The 7,862-nt window shown below is 44.0% G+C and overlaps 1 pseudogene; it reads right to left on the bottom strand.

The window, feature by feature from the left end:
• Positions 1-7,382: 7,382 nt before the first annotated feature.
• On the bottom strand, positions 7,383-7,500 carry LOC126413475 (5S ribosomal RNA; annotated as a pseudogene).
• Positions 7,501-7,862: the final 362 nt, after the last annotated feature.

The following is a 7,862-nucleotide window of genomic DNA, read 5'->3' as shown; positions in this document are numbered from 1 at the left end:
AGCTGCATGCAGGGGTGGAAGTGGTCCCCGAGGATACACTAATGCTCATAAATTAATGATAATTGCAGAATATGGAGCCAAACAACGTGGCACTACACAAAACTGGTGCTAATAGCATAGGCACATACGGACCACACACGACACAGGTCGTAAGTACACGGTATTGGTGATAAGTTGAGAAAACCGTCCCGAAACACATGTGCTATAAAACGCCACTGTTTGCTGCACATGTACCCCGACATCAATATGGGATATGATCACCATGTACACATACACAGGCCGCACAATGGTTTGGCATACTCTGGATCAGGTGGTCGAGCAGCTGCTAGGTTATAGCCTCCTATTCTCGCACCAGTGCCTGTCAGAGCTCCTGGAGTGTCGTAGGGGTTTGAAGACGTGGAGCGATACGTTGACCGAGAGCATCCCAGACGTGCTCGATGGGGTTTAGGTCTGGAGAACAAGCAGGCCACTCTATTCGCCTGATATCTTTTGTTTCAAGGTACTCCTCCACGATGGCAGCTCGATGGGGCCGTGCGTTATCATCCATCAGAAGAAAGGTGGGACCCGCTGCACCCCTGAAAAGGCGGACATACTGGTGCAAAATGACGTTCCGATACACCTGATCTGTTACAGTTCCTCTGTCAAAGACATGCATGGGTGTACGTGCACCAATCATAATCCTACCCTACACCATCAAACCACGACCTCCATATAGGTCCCTTTCAAGGACATTAAGGGGTTGGTATCTGGTTCCTGGTTGACGTCAGATGAAAGCCCAGCGACAATCACTGTTCAGCCTATACCTGGACTCATCCATGAACATAACCTGGGACATCAGGCTTTACGGGCTCTCCTGTCACCAGTAGTCAGTGAAATGCGCCTTGCAGGTCTCTGGGTGAATAAACCATGTCTGTTCAGTCGTCTGGAGACAACTGTTCCAGTGGCTGCGGTAAGGTTCCGAGCAAGGCTACCTGCAGTACTCCGTGGCTGTCTGTGGGCACTGATGGTGAGATATCGGTCTTCTTGTGGTGTTGTACACTGTGGACGTCCCGTACTGTAGCGCCTGGACACGTTTCCTGTCTGCTGGAATCATTGCCATGCTCTTGAGATCTCACTTCGTGGCACACGGAGGGCCCGTGCTACGACCTGCTGTGTTTGACCAGCCTCCGGTCGCCCTAGCATTCTAACGTCATCAATATGTGTTCTTTGAGCCATTTTCAACACACAGTCACCATTAGCACGTCTGAAAATGTCTGCACACTTACTTGCTGCACAGTACCCTGACATGCACCAACACACCTGTGCGTATGTGGACTGCTGCCAGCGCCACCGTAGGTTAAATGCACCGCATGGATGACACCGAGGTGATTTAAACCCGCAAACCGCCCACCGGAGCGTTGTTTCACCATGTATCAGCATTATCCTTAATTTATGAGCATGAGTGTAGATGCAATGTGCCTTCCAGAATGGTGAGATAACTAATGCCGTGAAACATTCCCCAGGCCATAACACACGCTTCTCCGGCCTCGACGTTTCAGCCGGTTTACACCGTTCACGCCAACAGCCATCTGTCTGATGGGGCAAAAAAACGTGATTTATCTCAATAGGCTACTTGTCGTCACTCAGTGGATGTCCGGTTGCGGTAGTGGCGTGCAAATTCCATCCTTAGACGCCGATGAGCAGCAGTTAGCATGGATACATGAACGAGGCACCTGCAGCGGAGGCCCATACCCAGCAACGTTCGCTGAACGGGCGACACTGTTGACAGCCCCCTTGGTTCATCTGGGCGGTCAGGTGATCAACAATTGCACCTCTATTCGTCCGTACACATCTCCGCAGCCGCCATTCAACCTTTCATCTACGGTCCGTGGTGCACCATAGTTGCCTCGGCGCCAGTTTTGGACAGCTGCATTTGCCATACACGTTATATTTTAACTGCGGTGACACGTGAACAGTGTGGCGGAACCGGTTTATAGTATTTCGCGACTTTAATTACTTATAAATGATATTTCATGTAGCTCATAAAAAAATATAAAACCAGTTGCCTATAGTCAGCGTAACAATTCGTTTGATCTCAAAGATGATTATCCCGGCTAACATTTGTCACTCTGCTAAAGAAATCTCCACTTGACGTTGTGTAGAAATGTTGTCTGTAAAGTCGTGCGAGTGGCACTAAATTGCATATCATTTATCAGATTTTACACAACTGTTACTTAAGATGGAAGCATTTTTTCTCTAGCAAAAGGAACATTTAGTCTCAAAATACTACCCGCGCACAACACTGACGTATGTCTCCTATTAAAATACTTCATGTAAATCGACCGAAATAATTAGGTTTCATACATCAGCAAATAAGAAATTGATATTGCGTAACGAGTTGTGAGCACTAGTTTTAAAGATTCAATCTGAGTTGAATTCTGTCTTTTAAAGTGTATTAGGGACCACCCGTGCACGTTTGTTTCCATTCAGTTATATCTACCACCATTTATGTTTGTTAAAATTCTCGATTCAAAACTGCTGCGGAGATATTTTTACTAAGATGGCGGCAGACAGACGATAGTCAATTTGTCTGTTGTTATTCTCGATTCCCTTTATATCAAGTTAATATATTCAAATAAAAGTCTTTAAGCCTTTGGTTCTCTATTCTTTAGCATTTAAAATTATTCTCAATGAAAAATGTTTCATTTTTTTTATACCGCTGTAAGTTACTAGCGCTATTGGCTGAGCTCCGGTAAAATTTGAAATTTTCCCGGCGAATCAACTGTTCAAAAAGATTTCGGGCTTGCAGCCGGTCATCGTAAACTTGATTGCACGATATTTCGGCTGGACAACTGCCAGCCATCTTCAGACTGGGGGCTCTCCGCTTAAGTAGTTCGGATCTTCTAGTGAGTTTTGATGTAGTTTCCCTTTTCAGAAAAGTACCTCTTGCGGATTTCTTCATTCTAATTAATCAACAGTTTGAATCGGACATTACTGCTTTGTTTCGACATACTCTTTCCTCAACTTATTTTATGATTAACCAGGAATATTTTGAACAGTCTGACGGTGTCACCATGGGCAGCCCTCTGTCTCCTCTGGTGGCTAACCTTTTTATGGAGGATTTTGAGGAGACAGCACTTGAATCAGCGGTTTGTAAACCAACTGTTTTTTGGAGATGCGTCGATGACACTTTCATAGTGTGGCCCCACGGAGAAGAAAACTTAATGGAGTTTTTTCATCATCTTAACTCCATCCATGAGAATATTCGATTTACTATGGAACTAGAGAAAGATGGCTGCCTTCCATTCCTGGATGTTTTGGTTAAACGGAAGAGTGATGGCACTGTGGGACATTCTGTCTATCGTAAGCCCACTCACACTGATTTGTATTTACATTTCTCAAGTTGCCATCACCCATCGCAGACCGTGAGTGTACTTAAAACCCTTGTACACAGGGCACACACAGTGTCGGATGCAGAGAATTTGCCTGAGGAACTGGCACATTTGAGCACGGTGTTCAGAAACAATGGGTACTCGACCCGGCAAATTAACAGGGCCTTCTCAACTAGAGCCAGGAACCGGGAAGTGAGTAGAGAGGAGGACGCGCCAGCCAAGTCACTAGCTTTTCTTCCCTTTGTCGGAAATATCTCCTTCAAGATAGCAAGGATTCTTAATGATTTTAATGTGAAAGTGGTTTTTCTTCCGCCTTCTAAGATCTCGGATTTGCTGGGATCGGTGAAGGATGATTTGTTACTGCGGAAGGCGGGAATTTACAAGATACCGTGTCAGTGTGGTATGGCCTATATAGGACAGACAACGCGTACAGTGGAAGAGCGTTGTACAGAACATAAACGTTGCACTCGCCTACTGCAACCCAGTAAGTCTGTAGTTGCGGAACATTGTAATTCTAACGGACACTCAATGGAGTACGACAAAACTTCGATTTTGGCCACTGCAAAAACTTTTTGGGACTCCATTATCAAAGAATCAGTTGAAATACGCATTGCGGGAAATCTAATGAACCGTGACAGTGGTTACCAATTGAATAACGCATGGAATCCCGTCATCTCAGAAATTTGCTCGAGACGGAGACGCGAGAAGACTTCGATAGCTGCGGCCAGCGACAATACCGACGGCAGCTAAGTACTGCAGTTTCACCAGCGAGGGCGCTGCCGCTGGGCGGTGTGGCCCTTCTGTCTCCATGCGCGGCAGTACTATCAGCGCACTATATCAGCTAGAGCGGAGAACGTCTTCGTCAGTCTTTGTTCAGCTCACCTGAAGATGGCTGGCAGTTGTCCAGCCGAAATATCGTGCAATGAAGTTTACGACGACCGGCTGCAAGCCCGAAATCTTTTTGAACGGCTGCGCTGCTAATTGCTGAGCTGAAAATTAACACTTAAAAACATTGATTAGATTGGATTACAATTGAAATAAATACAAATCCACGTCTCGACAATAGCGACTCTATTTTTCAAATAATAATTAACAATATAGGTACTGGTTTTCTCTTTACATACCTCACACGTCTCACGTCCGAACTGTTCATCGGTTAGCACAGGAAGAACAACTGAATAACAATTATCACAGATAACAAAAAAAGATTATAATTGTCGTTGTCTATGAATGTAGTTCTCTGATAATAGTTTTAATTCACACAGGAATTAAATTATTACAGAAATAATGAAATAATTATTGTCATTTTGACACGATACAGTCTTTTTTATACGTAGTGTCGATAATATTTGTTGAAGTTTGTACACTTAGTTCATTTTAACATCTTGTGGCTAGAACATAGCGTAGTGGATATTACAACAGTTTGCAAACCTACTGCAATCTACATCCTTCTGAATCTGTTTAGTGTATTCATCTCTTGGTCTCCCTCTACGATTTTTACCCTCCACGCTGCCCTCCAATACTAAATTATTGATCCCTTGATGCCTCAGAATATGTCCTACCAACCGGTCCCTTCTTCTAGTCAAGTTGTGCCACAAACTTCTCTTCTCCCCAATCCTATTCAATACCTCCTCGTTAGTTATGTGATCTACCCATCTAATCTTCAGCATTCTTCTGTAGCACCACATTTCGAAAGCTTCTATTCCCTTCTTGTCCAAACTATTTATCGTCCATGTTTCACTTCCATACATGGCTACACTCCATACCAATACTTTCAGAAACGACTTCCTGACACTTAAATCTATACTCGATGTTAACAAATTTCTCTTCTTCAGAAACGCTTTTCTTGCCATTGCCAGTCTACATTTTATATCCTCTCTACTTCGACCATCATCAGTTATTTTGCTCCCCAAATAGCAAAACTCCTTTACTACTTTAAGTGCCTCATTTCCTAATCTAATTCCCTCAGCATCACTCGACTTAATTCGACTACATTCCATTATCCTCGTTTTGCTTTTGTTGATGATCATCTTATATCCTCCTTTCAAGACACTGTCCATTCCATTCAACTGCTCTTCCAAGTCCGGTTCAGCAAATAAGAAATTGATATTACGTAACGTCCGAAATAATTCGACTTCATACATCAGAAAATAAGAAATTGATATTACGTAACGTGCTGTGAGCTCTAGTTTTAAAGACTCAATCTGAGTTGAATTCTGTCTTTTAAAGTATATTCGGGACCACCCTTGCACGTTTATTTCCATTCAGTTATATCTAACAACATTTATGTTTGTTAAAATTCTCGATTCAAAACTGCCGCGGAGATATTTTTGCTAAGATGGCGGCAGACAGACGATAGTCAATCCGTCTATTGTTGTTCTCCATTCCTTTTATATCAAGTTAATATATTCAAATAAAAGTCTTTAAGCCTTCGGTTCTCTATTCTTTAGCATTTAAAATTATTCTCAATGAAAAAAATGGTTCAAATGGCTTGAGCACTATGGGACTTAACATCTGTGGTCATCAGTCCCCTAGAACTTAGAACTACTTAAACCCAACTAACCTAAGGACATCACACACATCCATGCCCGAGGTCTCAATGAAAAATGTTTCATATTTTTTATACCAGCTACTAGTAAACTTCGCTTTAAGTTACTAGCGCTAATCAAATGTTTTTTATTCCAGTCTCTGATCACAATCAATTCTTTAGACGATGACCGGTTTCAGTCAGTAATGACCGTCTTCAGATCTTTTCATTACGGACTGAAATCGGTCATCGTCTAAAGAATTGATATTGTGATCAGAGACTGGAATAAAAAACATTTGACAGTATTGGATCACTGTTTGTGTATGCGATTATGTCGCAGTTGGTGATACAAGCGCCAATGGCTGCGCTCCTAATTGCGAGCTAAAAATTAACACTTAAAACATTGATTAGATTGGATTACAATTGAAATAAATACAAATCCACGTCTAGACAATAGAGACTCTATTTTTCAAATAATAATTAACAATGTAGTTACAGGTTTTCTCTTTACAGACCTCACACGTCTCACGTCCGAACAGTTCATCGGTTAGCACAGGAAGAACAACTGAACCACAATTATCACAGATAACAAAAAAAGATTATAGTTGTCGTTGTCTATGAATGTAGTTCTCTGATAGTAGTTTTAATTCACACAGGGATTAAATTATTACAGAAATAATGAAATAATTATTGTCATTTTGACACGATACAGTCTTTTTTATACGTAGTATCGATAATATTTGTTGAAGTTTGTACACTTAGTTCATTTTAATATCTTGAGGCTAGAACCCAGTGTCGTGGATGTTACAACAGTTTGCAAACTTAGCTGTATCGGAAATGCTTTCACCGTTGCCCTACAAGACAATGATGACGCCCATTTCGACGTAAGGTAAATCGCTCCGATACTGCAATAATACAACGACTGCACTGTTATCCCGCGTACTGCACTGCACTGCACGAATTCGCGGACTGTCATCGAGTCCGGTGATTAGGGAGGGTAAGCAGCGTGTCTGCTGTTCCTCCGTTGACCTCTCGGGCAGTTTGATGGCCTCTCTTTCGAATTGGCATCACGCTACTTCCTGAGGTTTGCGAAGTAGTCTACAGCTGGTTGGTCCTCTGGGGCAGGCTTCCTCCTGCCGGAGCGCCGCTCTTCTTTCACCCACGTCTCTGCGACATGGTAGACACGCCCCCAGTCGCGGGGGGGGGGGGGGGGGGGATGAAGATAGGATGGGCGTTGAGAAGACGGAGCTCCCACAGACACGTTTTATTTACTCCTCCGTCCTAACAGGCCTTGGAAGGCCCAACGGTACCGACCGGCCGCCGTTTCATCCTTTAGGCCCAGGGGCGTCACTGGATGCGAAAACGGAGGGGCATGTGGTCAGCACACCGCTCTCCCGGCCGTTGTCAGTCTTCGTGACCGGACCCGCTACTTCTCAGTCAAGCAGCTCCTCAGATTGCCTCACAAGGGCTGAGTGCAGCCCGCTTGCCAACAGCGCTCGGCAGACCGGACGGTCATCCATCCAAGTGCTAGCCCAGCCCGACAGCGCTTATCTTCGGTGATCTGACGGGAACCAGTGTTACCACCGCGGCAAGGCCGTTGGCACGCTTTGTACAGGGTGTTACAAAAAGGTACGGCCAAATTTTCGGGAAACATTCCTCACACGCAAAGAAAGCAAATATGTTATGTGGACATGTGTCCGGAAACGCTTACTTTCCATGTTAGAGCTCATTTTATTACTTCTCTTCAAATCACATTAATCATGGAATGGAAACACACAGCAACAGAACGTACCAGCCTGACTTCAAACACTTTGTTACAGGGTATGTTCAAAATGTCCTCCGTTAGCGAGGATACATGCATCCACCCTCCGTCGCATGGAATCCCTGATGCGCTGGTGCAGCCCTGGAGAATGGCGTATTGTATCACAGCCGTCCACAATACGAGCACGAAGAGTCTCTACATT

This window comes from Schistocerca serialis, chromosome 7 (genome assembly GCF_023864345.2).
Source record: "Schistocerca serialis cubense isolate TAMUIC-IGC-003099 chromosome 7, iqSchSeri2.2, whole genome shotgun sequence".
In the NCBI taxonomy this organism is placed as follows: Eukaryota; Metazoa; Arthropoda; class Insecta; order Orthoptera; family Acrididae; genus Schistocerca; species Schistocerca serialis.
The sequence above is the reverse complement of the archived record's forward strand: the minus strand, read 5'-3'. Positions and strand labels throughout refer to the sequence as shown.